An 18,785-nucleotide genomic window follows, 5' to 3' on the forward strand; every position below is an offset into this window, starting at 1 on the left:
ACTGAGCCTTAGCTTCTTCAGTTTCACAGTGGAAGATATAGCTTCAGCTTCCTGGGATTTTGTGAAGCTTAAATGCACTGATGTGTAGAAGGTATGAGCACAAATCTGGCATAGAAAAGCCACAGAAGATACTAGCAGTTCTCTCATTTTTTGCTGATTCTCACCCTTTCATCTAACTACAGCCCTCTGAGAGATGTAGCACAATCCTGTTAACTGCGCTACTTACTGTGGCAGTGATCCTTGTAATGAGAGTTTGAAACTCATGTTCCTAGTGAGAAATATTATTCTTGGAGGGAGGGTAGTTGGAAGAATAAATATAATACTTTGAAAAATCCCCAAAGGTTATTCTTACATGTCCCACTGTGGGAAGAAGGAGGTACTAAAACTCATACTAGTGGACTAGCTTAAGCTCACAGTAATGATATTATATTCATGAATAAGTATAATTGATATCAGCTAGAAAAATAGTTAATATGTTTAGGGTATTGCAAACAATGCTGTGATGGACTTATTTGTAAGTGGAATTGCTTGGCTCAAGAGTAATGCACATTGTCCATTTTGATCTGCCCAGCACCACCACCACAGAAAGGAACACCAGTTTATAGCGCCAACCACATGATAGGAAGACTTTTTTCCCTCTACATCTTTGCCAGCACTCATTGTTATCGATCTTTAATTGCCACCGCAACCACAAACAGCCCTCCTTTAAATCTGACTAATTATGTCCCTTGGACATCAACTTCTATTTCTGAGATTAAGAGTTCCCAGAAAGGCTGAATAGTATAATGGTAAGAAATGTGGACCTCAGGACCCGGGCTACCTCAGTTCAAATCCCTACTTTGCCACTTTCTGGGTGTGTGATCATGATTCCTGGTGCGTCAGAATCCTGCGAAGATGGATGTGACAATTAATTTGTTTTTAATGAGTTTATTAATTTGTATGTATAAAAGAGTGCCTAACAGCTAGAAGTTCTTATAGAAATCTTTATTAGTATTTATATTACTTTCCTATTACCATTGCAACAGATTACCACATAATTAGTGACTTAAAATAACAAAAAATACTGTTATAGTTCTGGAGGCTAGAAGTGTGAGAGATTCTATGAAGGCTAAATCAAGGGGTCAGCAGGGCTGGTTCCTTCTGGAGACTCCAGTAAAGAATTTATTTTTTGTCTCTTTCAGCCTCTGGGGACTGCCAGCATTCCTTGGATTATGGTCACATCTCTGCTTCTGGTTTCACATTGCCTTCTCTTCTGAGTCAAATCTGCCTGACTCTTATAAGGACATGTGATTATATGTAGGACCCACTGAGATAATTGAGGGTAATCTCTTCATCACAAGATCTTTAAATTTAATCACATCTGCAAAGACTCTTTTTATTATAAGATAACATTTACAGATTCCAGGGATTAAAATTTGGATGTCTTTGGGGACTTCACTTAGCTTATTTACCACAGTACTTTTAAAAATTTTATATTGGAAAGCTTGCATATTTCTTATCTATTTGTTGAATATATGTTATGGACATTATATTATATCAGTTAGACATAACACAATGTTTTCTCCTAATTTTTCTTTTGTCTTTTATCTTTTGCTTATGGCAATTTTCATAATACAGGAATTTTAATGAGTATATCGGTTATGATTTTTAACATCTCCATCAGAAGGAAATAAAGAAAACTGGTATATCCACATTATAGAATAGTATGCAAGCATTAAAAAATTAAGTGGATCTGTATATTAACCCACAACAATATCCCATAAATATTGTTAAGTAATGAAGGTAAGTCACAAATTTTATGTAAAGGAAAATTCCATCATGAATATGAAAGGCTCGGAATAATGCACTCCAAACGTCTTACTAGCTGCCAAGGGGGTCAGGATTAGGAGGTAAGATAAATAAATTTTTACTTTTCAGTTTATATTAATTCCATTTAAATTTTTTAAACAATCAATATTATTGTATATTATTTATATAACTAAATTTGAAACAGGGATATTGAAGTCAAAAGAGTACATTTAAATTGCTATAACATTTTAGAGGAAGTTGATAATTTCTTTTCCTGGGAGAATTGAAGGAGGAAACATTTGAGAAAGGAAAAACAGATTTGACCACACAACATTGATGTGTGTTCCAGGAGGTAATTTAATAGGAACAAAGCTTGTGTGTTAACCTGATTGAACTAGGGAATATGCAGCAGCCAGTAAAACATTATTTCTGGATGTGTCCATAAGGGTGTTGCAGAAAGCATTTATATCAGTGGACTGAGTAGAGAAGATTTGCCCTCGCCAATGTGACAGGCATCATCCAATCCGTTGAGGACACAAACAGAACATACAGGTGAAGGAAGGGCAATATTTTTTTCTCTCTATTCAGTGGCTGGGATGTGCATCTTCTGCCCTTGGACATGGGAGCTCCTGGTTCTCAGGCGTTCAGACTCTGAGACTTACAACAGCAGTCCCCCTGATTCTCAATCACTAAAACTCAAATGAAATTATATCACAGACTTTCTTTTCTTGGTTCTCTATCTTGTAGATGGAGATAGTGAGACCTCTAAGCCACTATGTGAGCCAATTTTATATATATGTGATCTCCTAGTGGTTCTTTTCTCTGGAGAATCCTAACTACTGCAGAGGACAATAAGGTTAGGTAAGTAAGAGGAAATAATGATGAAGTATTTCACCTGGACAAAATCTTAGGAGGCTTTGATGTAAGAGAGAGTTTAGATTTATGCCCCCCAGGTTAAGGACCTCAAAGCCTAGCAACTCATGGAAAGTCACTGACTGTTGAGAGGATAGCCAAGTTTTCCAACAACCTTTTAAGGAAATTCATGCATAAATAAAACTAAGACACAAGCATGAGAAATTCCCATCAGGTGTAACTTTCATCTTAATTAGGCATGGCTCTAAGCATCATCATTCTCTGCCAAGTCTAAATGTTCTTATTGTCTTAAGACCTCCCTCCCCCCCAAAGATGTTATGTATACACTGACTGGCTATCAAAAAAATGATAGAGGAGATGTTAAGGAAACAATCTTTTTGATAGAAAAGATTTCTTAAAGAAATGGATAACATGAGCAAAAGTATCATATACAGAGAGAGACATAGTCATGCTATTAATTACTAGAAATGTTAAAATATAACAGCACAAGTTAGATACAGGCCTATGACCAAACTTAACCTTATATTGTGTGTGCATGTGTGTGTGTATCTGTGTGTGTTTTAAATAAAAAATAAACATTTTGGTCACTATCAGTACACTACATCACAGTGACAAAAAAATAAAACGTCTGCTACAATGCTCATAACAGCATCATTCACCATCGTCAAAAGGTAGAAACAACCAAAATTTCCAATGATGGATGAATAGATAAACAAAATGTGGACATGGGATATTATTCAATCAAAGAGAGGAATGAAATTCTGATACATAATACAACATAGACGAACCTTCAAAACATTATGCAAAGTGAAATAAGCCAGGTACCAAAGGACAAATACCGTATAATCTGATTTATATGAGGCATCGAGAACACACAAATTCATAGAGACAGGCAGAAGTAGCAGTTGGATGGAGGGGACAATGAGGAGCTACTGTTTTATATGTACGGAAATCAGTCTGGGAAGATGAAACGTTTCTGGGGGTGCACAGTGTTGATAGTAGCATGACAATGCAAATGTACTGAACACCACTGACTTGGATACTTGAAGATGGCAGAAACGGTAAATTTTATGTTCCATATATGTATCACAATAAAAAATAAATATAAGGTCTGAGGATTGAAAAGAGATTCTCCTTGTAAAGAAAATGGTATTAAATCATTTTTATAATGCAATACATGAGAAAGGAGAAATTGTTTAAAGGGCATATTATCATTATTAGATCTTAACATTTTATTAAACTGTGATTCTTCTTGATTACATCACATATTTCATTGTTGAAAACCATTAAATGATCTCTATTTGGTGAACAGGCTTGAAAAAAGTCTACATTCAAAACAATTTTTCTATTATAATCTATATGCATAAGATATGTAAGATTATTTTCTTCCCAGCAATCTAATGGCTGGATAACCACTGTTGCAGGAGTCCTGGGTGAAGCTTGAGCTGCCCAAGTTTCACCCTGCTGTAAAATTTGACTTCATATAGACAACTTAATCTGTGCTTACTAAAAACCAAACCTTCCTCCATTAATCAAGTTCTCTTTTTAATTACAATATGTATGCAACTATGTCATGAAATGCATTGACTTAATAGTGTTATGACTAAGAATTAAATTTCACCTATGAGTCCAAACCCATTACATAGCTTAAAGAAATTTGACAGTAGGTATTTAATTACTGATATCCTGCTCAAATTGGCATTTAATAAAGAGAAACATTTCCTAAACTCTAAAAAGCTTTAAGATATGAAATTAAACAGTCTATGTCTTGAAAATGAATCTAATCTTAAAGAGAAAAAAAATTAATAGAGCCATGTTCAAAAGTCTTTAATATGCCTAAAAGACTGAAATAAAACCCCTTGTATCTCTCATTATGAAGTAGTATATAATTTTCCTCACAGACTTGGAGATGAAAGAAGAAAGTCAGGCTCCAATGAAATATCACATTATACACAGAATATAATGTGCAGAATATACATTCTTTAGCATTCAGTAGTGATCTCAGCAACCTCCCCTCAATAGATAGTAAGCAAATTCCAATGAACAGGCAAAGAGGGAAAATTTCAGATCCACACACTAGGAAAAACTAAATATGGGTGTGTGTTTTTCTTCTAAATCTCAAGCTAAAGGAAGAGTTTGGCCAGAAAATTTAGTCTGTACTATGTCAACATGATTCTTTAATTTCAAAAGGAACTAAAACATACAGAAATCTGATCCAATTATACATATTTTAGGTAAACTACTCTTACACACATTCAGATACAGTTTAATATATACACATATATAAATTCAGTGTCTTTCTGCATTTATTATAGATAGAAGTGCTATATGAGTAATAAAGTAGTAATCCTCCATAAACAAAAAATACTTCCCTTGCTAATTTTTCCTGATATCAGAAATGGCACAGATATAATGTTTTCCAATCATTCTCAACAAATTACATGCATCAAGGGAGCATTTTATATTAAGATGTAAATATCTGTCAGCTAGTAAAGATCAGAGAAAAAATAATAGTTATCAGCTAATTTGTTGAGTACTTACTATGTGCTAAGTATATCTAATATCAAAATGCAACTCCATAGGCATGACACTGATATTAACCCCATTACATACATCAATGAGGAAACAGAATTTAGAGAGATTGAGACTTTTGCTTATGGTCCAGCAGAGTCAAGATTCAAATTTCAGCTTTTTATGACTCCAGAGCCTTTGGTATTGATCGCTATCGCAATGTCTTCAAATATTACCTTACTACTGATTAACAGCAACTCAGTTAAAGGAAAAAATATTAGGGTCAAATGAAAAAGAAAGACAGGGAGGGGATAAAACTAACTTACGAAAATGAGAGAAGAGACTATGGGTGAGAGACTGTAGGATAGTGCCTATTAGGCACAACTTCTTAAGTATTTAACGTATACTGTGCTTCTGTCACTTGAAACAGAAATGTGCTTACAAGTCATCAGGCACAGTGCTTTTCCTAATAGTTGAGTATGTTCTCCTATTTTCCTCCCAAGTCATCACCACACTCTGCTTCTATATTTCTAGAACCTGAGAATTGCATTTTTAGACCAAAACAACTTTTTACACAGCACTAATATTTTTCCTTTGTGATCTGGCATGATTCAAAATCTTGTGCTGGTATATAACTTTCATATATTTCTGGCATGAATCCCCAACTAGGTTATAAACTCTTCAAAGACAAGAAAAATGCCTTAATTTTCTTTATTTCCCAATGAACCAAATGCCTATATTCCCCAATGGACCACATGCTTTATACACATTAAGCACATGATAAATATTTGAGATTCTGATTACAAAATAATTAAACAAATGTTGGAAAGTTTCAAGAACCTAGAGTCTTCTCAAACCTGAATGTATATCCTGAAGATACAAGTTCACCACCTTATATCTTTAAGAAAAGTAGGATGATGTGATTTTAAAAAAAAATACTAACACAATTCAGCAAATTTAGGATAAGAAGACCAGAGAACTTAAATAACTCGCTCTTAATCATCCTGAGCTTTTGAAGGAGGCACTGCCATGTTTGTCAACTTCTTTTTTTTTTTGGGGGGGGGGGTGTAGATATGAAAACTTTTATTTTTTAATGTAAAAGGAATTTAAGAAAATACTAATATTTAATATCCATATTGAGATGAGCCCCTAGTTGGGAGTTTGGATGTCAGGGAAAGAATGAGCTCTTGGAAGAGCAGGACTTCACGGGTGGAGAGGTTAGCAGCAGCACCGGCACCGGGAGATTGCTTTAGGGGTACTGCCACATACTATCAGCTACATTAAGTAAGCGTAGAGAGTAGATCACCTGATATTAAACAAGTTGTGAGGCTTACAACAGTCCACTCTCAGGAACTGAATAACGGAGAAAATACCAATATTATATTTATGGAGTATATGATTACGAAAAAAATGGTACAACTAAGATTTCTCCTATTCCTGGCATGACTTCTTAATGTGTTCTTTAACGTCTTAAAGTCAAATGACTTGGCCAAGGAGAAACTGCAAATTCAGATATTGGCACTTTTTATACTGACGCTTACACTTATTTTTATGAAGAAGTTACCCAAAGCTTTTAGGAGGCACCTTAATTGTATTTCTTAGTCAAGATGGGCTAAGTTATGCTACAGTAACAATTAGTCCAAATCTCAAATAAACATTTCTTTCTCCCTCATGCTACGATTCCCGAGTCCCAGAGTCAGTCCCAAGGTTGTTCAGCTCACCATGGTCACTCAAGGACCAAGACTGACAGAGCAGGTGTTCCTGCGGGTCTAACAGCTCCATCCAAAGAACTTTCCCAGTGCAGAAACATCATCTGTGTGTGACTCTAACCCTGGGCACCTGGTGTGTTGAAGCTGAGTCTTTGAGTTCTCGCAGTGAGAATCCACAACATTGTCATTTAACTTGTAAAATATGTACCTTCAGGGTCTTGGCACTTGTAACAACTTTTCTAATTAAGCTAACTCCTAGAAAATAAATAAGTAGGTTCTTTCACATTTTAAAATTGCTTTTTCACTTTCGTTGTTACTGTAGCTTGTAGGTGTAGGTAGTTTGCCAATACTGTACATGAACATGAACTCCTTTATCGCTAAGTACTACTGTTGGGACTTTCTAGTATGATTAATTTTGTCATCACTAATGTTTTCATACTTCACTATTTTCTTTCAGATTTTTGGTGGTGTTTCTATTTGATGACGTTGGAAAACAATTTCCGCATTGAATGTGACATTAAAAAAATATAAAGTACCTGTGAAACAATTGTGAGCCCTGAAACTCTCAAATAGTTTTAAAAGCTGGTCATAATATCCCTCAAATTTACTGGACATGCAAGCATTCAATATATCATTTTTCTCAGCACAGCATTTTAAACTTCGTAGCATTTACTCTCTTTTTTTGTCCTCAGGTGCTATCTGGATGATAGGAATTTTATTTCCTGGCTCAAGCTATTTCTTGAAGTCTTCCGACACAGGTCTTCCAACATAACACAGTAATGTAGACATAATATCGACATAAAAAAGAATAATGAATCCGCACGTTCTGTCTTCATGTAACAAGCATACCCATGTCTGAAAGCCTTGAAAATTGTTTGGCGTTTTCACCCATTTTCATTTGGACTCACAAATACTGTGAAGACAGTCAGAGGTTTCAGTCAAACATTTATTTTCCACAATTTTTCCCCAGGTATATAGATATTTTTTCTCCCTTTGATCAACAGTCTGCAGACATAGTCCCAGAAAGCTAGATAAATGAAAGGAAGGTGAAAAAATGAGAGGAAAGAGAAGTACTAGACAATCTTATACAAATAGCTCAAAGTGCTTGCAGGTTCTGTCTTTGCTTTAAAACTAACATAGATCAGTGATCATAGCAAACCAATATTTTCATATATATGTTCAGGAAAGTGTGTGAAATAAGGTTATAAGTTCTTTCATTGAGCACACATTTCACCCAATACAGTTTCTCGCTGCTGTGTAACTAGGCTGTGTGCGTGTGTGTGTGTGTGTGCGCACACGCGTGCCCAGACTAGACAAAACTTAGTGAAAGTAAATATGGACAAGCAGAATGGTTATCCCCAGCATGCTAGCTGAGGGAGCAGTCACTAAGCAAGGCACCTTTCTATGCATTTTATTTAGATTAATCCATTTAACAATTTTGGAGTGAATATTACTTTTGATTTTCATTTTCCATTTGAAGACACAACCTAATAGTCCAGAGATACACAGAAAGTAAATGGCAGAGGTACAATTTTAACCTGTGATTCCAATTGCATGATCTTTTAAAATATGCTGTCGAATACAATTATGACCAACAACTAGGGGCCTCTGTGAATGTACCCACTAGTTTCTGGAATAGCTATCTTAAGAAATTTCAGAAGTACAATGTGGCCTTCTTTGCGTCATAAGAAAAAACTTATCTTAGGTAACATTTTAGACTTCCAGCTAAAAAAGGGGGGAAGTACTTCTACCCTGAGCTTAGTTGGAATTATTTGCATGGGCCCTAGTTTATAGGCTTAACTACAAAGACCATTTCCATAATCATTTGCAATGCCAGGCACCCTCTAGATTTCCTTAATCCTGTCTAAGTGACTGACACGAAGTCTGTGAACCTCTGGCAGGCACCTTAGAGGCTCAGGTGCCTCATAGGTATTTATCACCTAGGGTTACAGGCCTGCTAATCTGCCTCACATTGAAACAAAGAGGCGTGGCACTGAAGCAAGTCTCCAAATCTCCCTGGCAGACCTAGCAATGCATTTTAGCAGAGAAGCCCTGGCATGTAAAAGAGACTGAGGACTAAAGCCATGTGGGGGGAAATGAATGGTGGGTGCAAGTCTTTCTAGAGCCTTCTCAGCGGGCGGTAGTGAGATTCTTGGAGATAATTCTGTCCTCCAAGGGAGAGCAGTCAGCCCCTCTAAAGACTAAACGTTCTGTAGCAGTGGCTCTAAAAATCTGGGGAGGGGAGAACTAATTGCAGTAAAATGCATTTTAATAGCAAAATATTAGAACAATTAAAACCTTCCCTAATTTCATAAAAATTAAAACATCTGTATGCAAAATAATCACACAAATATTGTGATTAATGTTGCACATTCATTTCTTAATTAGGCCCTTTAAATAAAACACACACACACACACGCACACGCACACGCACACATGCACGCACACCAAAGGCAGGAAGTAGATTATAGGCCTGAGGCTTCACGGACAGTTGGTTGTACTCTTTAGAATATTACGAAGTAAAAGGGAACTGAGGAGCAGTCTCAGGCTCCTGAGTCCCAACACAGAGGAGATCTCCTTCATCTGAAAGGAGGAAGGAAAGAAAAAACCTCTCCATGTGACATCTACAGGTTGGGCCTCTCATGAATGTGCGTCCTAACAGAACTAATCCAAGAACCAGCAGGGCATTCTGGCCACGTGCTTGTTCAGTGCCAGGAGGCACCAAGGCCTCTGGGCGTGTGTGCAGGAGCTGAGGATGATCAGGAGTTTGTTTTTTCTTTCTCTTGCCAGCATAGCCAAAGACAAGGCTGATATTTTAATGAATTTGGTACAATAGTAAATGGAACACAGTATTTCAGCTGCTGCTTCTAGAAAACGTTCAGTGTGTGTTTATATGCAACCTAGTGAAGACCTAGAGTTAATAAAGGTTTTATCCTTTCTAGCATAGATCAATTATTTTAATAATTCAAGTTGGTTTTATCAGATTTGTTAAGTGAATTTCTATTAGGCAAGTAGAAGAATAATTTGAGCCTAGTCTATCTCACTTTGGTGAGCATATATTATTCCCCCTCGCCCCTGGATTTTAATTGATTCATTTTGAAATTAAAATAAAATTATCGAGGACATTTTTATCTTTCTTCTTTTACACTGAGGTTAAAGACTTCCTGTAAATATCATCTATTTACTTGAAGTAGGTGAACACAAAATGTATTGTTCATACTAAACACTTTTGAGACACTTTTGAAAGTAAAAGTACATACTACTATTAATAATATATCTGCATATATTAATAATCACACTGGGAAAACAGACATGAACTGTCACTTTCCAACCAAACCAGAGTGTACAGTTAGCTTTAGTTTTAAGCATCGATTAAGTATTAAAGGAAGGCAACAGTAAATGATTCCATGGATTCATCGTAAAACTAGTTTACAACTACGGACATGTTCTCATCTACTGGTTTATGAAGAATCAGGATTTAAAACATGCGCTTTAACAGGAAGGTCTTAAATATGCCCTGCTAAAACCGACGTAAGAGAAAACATAAATTAAAGTGTTTTATTCCTGTGATTGTAGGAATTAATCCAGGAAAGTGCATGACATATGTATACTAACGTAATTGTTAATTTCTCCAAGATAATTCTGAAACACTCAGAAAGAACAAATTAAAACCCGGCTTTCTGAGATAATGACTTATAAAGGGATGCAATAACTTTGCCACTCTGGTGGAAAAAATTTCAAACTGGGGACCTTAATTAGGATCATTAGGGAGAGTTAGTGTTGAACAATGGATCTCAGTGTGAAAAAAAAGTACATATATATATATATATATATATATATATATATATATATATGATTAGTTTGTAATGTGAACCTATAGGTTTCTCTGTGGCTTTGGGCAAGTAACAAACTCTCTGTGTCTCAGTTTTCTCATTTTTGAAATGAATATAATCATAGTACCTTTATTATAAAGTTATGATGATATATTATACAATATATGTAAAACATGTAAAACAGGGATGATACCTAGTAAGTATGTATAATAACTGGCTATTGCTTTAATTTTGTTTTTTAAAATAGTAAAACTTGGACCATATTTTCCAATAATTTATCTTGAATTGCAATAATTTTCAGCTCCACCTTCTTGCTTATCTCATATAAAATGGCATTTAGCAACCACTGACAAACCCTTTCACAAACCCTTTTGTGTATTAATTCTGTAAAGATGATCATTTTGTGCTGTACTTAGCATGCAATCATTCTAACAGCTAAGAAGGAAACCCTTGGCTAAGAAATTTGAGAATACGCATGTATTTGCTTGTTTCCTTCATTTGATTACTGTTCTTTCATTCGTGCAACAATTAGTTACTGAGCATTTACGTTGTGCGAGGGGTTGGAAATACAGCATAAAACATTACAGTCAAAAGCACTGCCTACTTATAGCTTCTATAGATTATAGTAGGACAATTTGGACAAATAAACAAATTTATAATAGGTGTGGAGAGTAAGTACCCTGGGGGCAAAGAGAATAGATGAAATGGCATGTGGAGAGGCAGAGATGGGAGAAAGAACACTGCGATGACATTTGAGCAGAGACTTGACGGTCATAAAGGGAAACCGCATGCTGCTATATCAGGAAAGCATTCCAAGGAGAGAAAACAAGTACAAAAGACCTCAAGTCTGAGATTGCTTAGCAGATTCCAGGGTCAGCGTGGAAACTGGATTAGCTTGAACACATCGCAGGGGGAATGCCACAGGAGACCATTTCAGAGAGGAGGCCAGATCACGGGCAACCTTAAAAGTCATGTAAGGACTTTGACTTTCATTCTGTGTAAGATTAAGAAGCCATTGCAGTGTTTGGAGCAAAGATCCCATGAACTGGGAATACAATGGTGCTTAGATTTTTGCCTTTAATATGGTTACCAAGTGATATAGGAAAACAAATTCCTGAGTTTCCTGAAACTCTAGACGAATACCAGTCAACGGTAGATTATACACCCTCCAGATTCTCGGACCAGTTTTCTACTGTCTCAGAGTTTTCAGAGGACAGATAAAAAGAGATAAGCAAGAGAGTGGGTGAAGAACAAGGAGCAAAGGTTTTGGGTTTTTATTTTTTTATATATTTCTTATCCTAGGACAGGTAAAAGAGAGAAGAAAAAGAGGAGGTAATTCCTGCAGAAGCAGGTCTCATTACAGCTTCTCAGAGCCGCAGCTGCCTTACAGAAGCCACTTAAGCAGTCAGTGCTGCAGCTAAGGAGGATGGCTGCCACAGTCTTATCAAGCACTGAATTCCCTAGCTTTACCATGCAGGTGCAGGGTGAGCCTGGGAGAGACATGTGATCTGGGCCTCAGTCTCCTCATCTGTAAAATATGGTAAATCTGCCCCACAGGCTGGTTGTGAAAGGTATGTGCATAATAAGCAAATGTAAGTGTGTGTTGTTATTGCTTAACAATAACAAAATGGGATTCATAATAAGAAAGCACTGAAGAAAGCATTTATTAAAATATCTTCATTATAAGACATTCTTTATTATAAGGTGCATCATTCGTTTAAGAGTTACTTTAAGAAAGCACATGAACTGTACTACTTGATTTTTAAACCCATCTAATTTTCAGAAATGTTAAAATGTTAATAAAAATGTAAAATACGTGGAAGGCTTATAATCAGCAATATTCTCTATATGCCACTATTTTTTTAATTTATTTTTTTTGCTATCCCGGTTGAAACAAACATCAACATTGAAGATGGCTCATCATACAAAACATCATCAGTGTTGGCCACAAAAGGATTTGTGCAACCAATTTTCAAAACAATAGGCTGAAAATACTCTGATTTTAAATGATGTTGATGCAGGGGAAAGTTCATCTTTAAAATGACAGCAATATGATTACTGAAGATAAAAAATTGGAAAAAAAAGTATTTGGCTAATTTGTAAAACATGCGATCAAATAAGTAAGACTATTTCTGCCATGAAACTACTTTAAAGTAGAAACCACAAATTATGTATATGCATGCCAAAATATGACTGCTTCAGCACATGATTAATTTGCATATACAATGATTTTAATCGAAGCTATCTATTCGACTGCACGATGATCTGTTTTGCATATATATAAAATTTAAATTCTGTACATGTGAATCCCAGTTTGTACATGTACCCAATTATTTTGTTGGTGCAACTTAGAAATCCCTATTCGATACATTAGGGCACTACTTCTCCTCCATTTACAGCAGCATGGACTCAGTATTTATTGACCAGTAAAACAGGACTCCCTGGAAGAACATGGGAAATGGATCCTACTTCCAGTCAAAACAGAGGGGAATGCTACTATACTTCCATTCTGTGCCAAGAAAAAACAAAAAGAATGTTTCCTAATAAACACTTTTGTGCCTTCCTGTCTTCATACTTGGAAGTTATTAAAACTTTAAAGAAGACTCTAGTACACAGAGAGACCCCTTGAGTGGTGATCACATTGAGTTCACTCAACTTCCACATTGTAAGTCCCTCAATGACGGGAGTAGGCTGTTGATTGCTACTACTCTTAAGCAATAGAGAAAAATTTAGAGCTATTAAAAAGTACCAAATTTATAGTCCTAGAGACTGATGTCCACTGTGGAGCTCCTGGGAGGAAAAATAGCCTAAAAAGCAGTGAGACAAAATTCATATTAGTATGGCTTTGCTGGACAATGAAGATTCTCCTTCTCCTTGGCCCTAAGTGAAGGTGGTGTGGTATAGTAGGCTGGGAAAATTGATAACCACCATAATGAAGTCCTGGATAACTGGGATGTTTGTTTTCTCACTAACCCATTTGACAGGCCCACTGGAACACAAGCCCATTCAAAATCCAAAGTTATTCACAAACTCCTATTAACAGGTTTCTCTACATTATAGATGTATCATTGGTAACAGCAGGAGTCTTCTGCCTTCTGAATCCGCAGATCCAGGGTGTTTTTTTTCTGAGGATTCTACTGAGATCCACTCTGGTAATCCAAGTAGATACAATATCATTGCTATCCCTCCTATTGTTCACCTGCATGCAGATGTGTTCCTTTGAGAATGGGATCCTACATTAGGACACCCAATATGTAAATATTCACAACTTTGCCAGCTATGCCTTGACTCTGTTTGATAATTAGACTATAGAGAGATCCTTTCAGAAGCTCTAAATTCTTGAACTTTGAACCTTGCCTTTCACCTCTATATTTAATTTTGTACAATAAACTTGCTCTTGAGTACTTATATGTGCCTCCTGTTCTTTGTTTTTTATTTTTTTAAGTATGCCCAGGTCAACTCTGTCTATGGTGTTTCCTGAACAATAACATCTGGTCTGTTTTCTTCCAGTGTTCACTTTCAATAGCTCTAGGGAGAGAATATACTAGAGAAAGTAAAAGCACAGTGGGTCTTGGAATCAGCCACATCTGGTACAGGAGACTGAACCAGATATGGTTCCATCCTACATTGACTCTGGGCTTCAGCATTTAACTTATTTTAATCAATAGGACTTTAGCAAGCATGTTGCAAGGTGAGGCACTTGAAGTAGAACTGTCCCTTGGAATCTTCCTTGGAACTGAGCTGCATGCTTTGTGAAGGTCTAAGCTGGTCTGCTGCAAAAACATATGTGGAGAGCCTCCATGAGGATGGCTCGCTATGTAGGAAGAAAGGCCACAGGAAAATGAAAACCTCCTGATAATCCAACTCCTTGAATATAACCACATAAGTGATCCCTGCCAACATTAAGTAGAGCAGAATAACAGCCCAGTCATCCTACAGAACCAGGAAGAATATCAGGAAAAACAGATTTTAAGTGACTGAGATATAAGGTGGTTTGTTACACAGCAATATACAGGAATGGGTAAAAGTAGGTTTACAATTATTTGTATGAAAAATAATATAATAATTAATAAACAACAATACAAGAATAAACTCCATTTCACATACTAACAACTATAAACCTACTTTTGCCCACCTGTGTATAAAGGACGTATCTTAGATCAAATCTAGGCTCCATTACGTGTTCAGTTACGTGACTTGGGAAAGTCGTTTAAGCTTTCTAATTCTCTAGCTCTACATATGGGCAATAATTTATACTACCTCATAGAATTGTGAAATAGATTAAACAAAATAATAAATATAAAGAATTTAGAGCAATGCCTGAGCCATAGTTAATGCTTAATGAATGGTAATTGTTACCATTAATTTCATCATCTCATCTCAACCATCACCACCATTACGACAATCATCACCACTACCAAAACCAATGCCAATGCCAACACCACTAACATTGCCTCCAGCGCCTTCCTGAAATCTCATGCTTTCACAATGCCCTTAGTGTATAATGCCATGGGAAAAAATCTGTTTTTTAAATTAAAATGTTATTTAAGCCACACATACACACAACATTTCTTTCATTATTGTTGGTGATAATATAAAGTAATAAAAATAACTCATTTAGATATCTCTTCACATTATTTCTTTAGATTACTAAAGAAGTAAGGAGATTGGCTAAGATCATTCAGAATGCAAATGGAAAGGCCATATTTGAATCCTATATCAACTTGTTGTGAATTCTAAGGTATTATTAAAAATTCTGATTGTTCTTTCTCCCGTGAGAAAGTAATTTTCATAAACTCAGACATTTTGTTGTGCTTATCGCTCTATTCTTACAACCTTGTACATAGAAGCTGCTCCAGAAATATTTGTCGAGTACATGGATCCATTGACAATTGATTGGTAGTTTAGCAGAATATGGGCTGTGGGGCCAGAAAGTCTGTATTTGAATCCCAAAAGGACCAATTGCCAGTTTTGTGAGTTGGGCAAATGAACATTTCTGTGCCCCAGTTTTCTCATATGTAAAGAAGATAACAGTACATATTATCTAGGATTGCTTTAGTGCATATGAAACACTCAGAACACTGGCAAATAGTAAGCACCATATAACAGTTATTATTATTTTGTTATATTGAGCTCTATTGACATATGGTATAGTATATATAAATGTTAATTTAAAGAAGAGGAATACATATACAAACTGAAAGAAGTCCAGGAAAGAATGTAGTATGTGGACTAAAACAATGGTTCTGGACTCCTGTTTTCTGTCATCACCAGGGAGCTGGGGCATCAACCTTTGGATATCAGGCTCCACTTGGAGCCTCTGAATTAATTGGTCTGGATGGAATACAGGTGTAAACTTTTTTTTTTTTAACTCCCTAGATGATTCTAACATAAGTTTTGAGTGAAGAAACACTCATCAAGGGGAAATAATTTGAACAGAAAACTTCAGAATGTTTTTAGAACTTCTACTTCCTTTTCTTTCTCCAGGCTTCTAGGGGAATCCAGGTTCCAGAAGCTCTTTCATATTTTCTTACACCACTGAACCAGGGACTCTTGGCTTCATTACTCATAGTTACTGACCTGTCCTGCCCAGTCTAACCTCTACTGTGCTTTCTTGATAATCTCCTTAATATCTGAATAAGCTTAACAATTAGAGAACATTCTTGATGTCAATAGGAATGTGTTAAAAAACCAATAACATTTTATTACATTTTCAAGGCAAAGGAAAGTACTTTTAAGCACAGCAAAGATGATAATGTCTACTTGTATTATGGTTAGGACCCTCTGACTTGTGAAAAACAATATAAATGGAGGCACTTCAAAATGGAATCTGAGGAACTGCCTTGCAGGTCTTACCCTTCAAACCTGTGGAATGTTAAAGCTGGGCAAAACAAACTTTGAACTAAGCTAAAGCAGCACTGTGTCCCAAACAACTGTTTACAAAGCTGACAGGAAAGCAGACATGACTATAGGACTGAAAATTGAAGACATTCTTTAGAATTAGCATCAATATGTTAGCCTATCTGCACCTATAGAAATTTCTTCTTTCTAATCATGTAATTACCCCCCTTCCTTTCTCATAAATACCCCTTGCCTTCACCTCCTAATCCAAACACTATTTGGGTTTCTGCCTGAATCAGTGCTTCCTAAATAGCTATCATCTCAGATCTTAAATATAAACTTGCTGCCTCTCACTACGGCCTTTTATTTTTAGGTGAAAAAGCCCCACACCCATTGTTGCTTTTTATAATTTGACTACTGCTAGGGGCTGATCTGATTGCCTTCAAATATATTGCAATACTAGAAAAAGCACAGTTATTTTTTGTAAAATCTTACATCTCATTTTCTTGAAATTTGATGCAAACAGGTTGACATGCTTTGGTCCACATTTACCCTGGATTAATCAGTTAATGAGAGGGAAAGCTGGTCTTCAGAGCTAGCAAGACCTACATCTTTTTTTTTGTGAGGCTGAACTACACTGGGCATTTTTTTCTCTAATGTTAAAATCAATCTTTACACAGTAATATAAGGGCATTCAAAATCAAATACAAATCAAATGTTTGAAATGTCTTGACTGAAATTCCTTGAATAGAATGCAAAAAGAGAGTAGTATTTAGTGTCTTGCTAGGCACAACGGAGTCCTTGGGCAGCTCAGACATCACTTGGAAGCCTATAGAAATCCAGATTCTTGAGCCTATTGCAGACCTACTGAATTAGAATATGCATTTTAACATGACAGCCAGATGATTCCTAGGCACATTAAGGTTTGGAAAGCAGTAATATAATACGCAGTAAAACTCAACTTTTTTCCTTCAACATTTTCTCTTCTCTGAATAATATCTCACACAGCATCCCAAACAGTTGTTCATTCCTTTTTTATTCAAACCCTTCATAAACTTTCCTTAGATCTCCAAACTTTTTGTTACCCTCCTTCTAAACCCCTCCCACTCTGTCCAGCTCTTAAGCTGTATAAGGTCACTCTTTCTTAACTTCTTTCTTATTGCAGTTGAATGAGAGAGAGAAATGCTAATACCTTCCTCAACCTACTCTAAACAAGAAAACTCGCACGGAAGTAAGTCTCCTTATAAGTCTGATGATGTGAAGAGGCCATGAAAATACCAGTTTCCAATATAGTAAACACACAAATATGTTGAGTTTATTCTTCCAAGACAGAGATTAAAGGGCCCCAACATCCCCCAAAATGAATTAGATTGATGCAAATGACACCCACTCATCTTAGTTTTTAATGAATAATCATAATAACCCAAAGGAATTATGTTAGTTAAGCCACAAATTCGTTTTCTTCTTTTGCTTCTTGTAAGAATAATAGAGAAAAAACAAAAATCATTTGTGCCAGTAAGTACTGGGCATTTCACTATCAACGTAAACACTATAAAATATCCCTTGCAACTACTTAAACTGTAACTAACAACAAAATATTACTTTTCTAATTGATAGAGATTTTGATTGAGAGTTTGAATAAGTGAAACATCTGTGAAAACAAACATCTTTGTTGACATAATCAGGTTGAAAACTAAATTCTCTTTTTTAAAATTAAAAAAGAAAAGAAACAAAATACCCTAAAATGCCATATAGATTGCATAAAAGTCTTTCCTCCCTCCCTCCCTCCCTCCCTCCCTCCCTCCCTCCCTCCCTCCCTCCCTCCCTCCCTCCCTCCCTCCCTTCCTTCCTTCCTTCCTTCCTTCCTTCCTTCCTTCCATTGCAGCATATATTTTATTACTTCTATTATTATGATTTTCCACAATATTTAACAATGTGGTTTCTTCTCCCATATGAAAAATTACCCAATAGAAGTCCCCCAAAGGAGGGGAACCACAGCACATTCATAACAAGTAAACTGTCTTCAAATTTCTGCTTCCCAATATGATAATTCAATTAAGATAAAGTTGAATTTAATCATCTATGAAATTAGAAAGTGAAAATCAGCCTGGATGTACATCATGACCATGATTGCTAACACCTCTACAAAATGAGGGGAGCAAAGAGAAACATTTGCTTCCTCTTGCTAAACTTCTAAACAACTTTAAATTACTTAAAAAGATGCTGTGCT

At 36.0% G+C, this 18,785-nt stretch overlaps 1 protein-coding gene across 1 annotated transcript in view; it reads right to left on the bottom strand.

Annotated features, from left to right (window-relative positions):
* The window catches only part of PTPRD (protein tyrosine phosphatase receptor type D), a 1,875,931-nt gene that overhangs the window by 882,613 nt on the left and 974,533 nt on the right, over positions 1 to 18,785 (bottom strand). The window lies entirely within an intron of this gene.

Source organism: Miniopterus schreibersii (assembly GCF_964146895.1).
Source record: "Miniopterus schreibersii genome assembly, chromosome: 11".
NCBI classification, from domain to species: domain Eukaryota; kingdom Metazoa; phylum Chordata; class Mammalia; order Chiroptera; family Miniopteridae; genus Miniopterus; species Miniopterus schreibersii.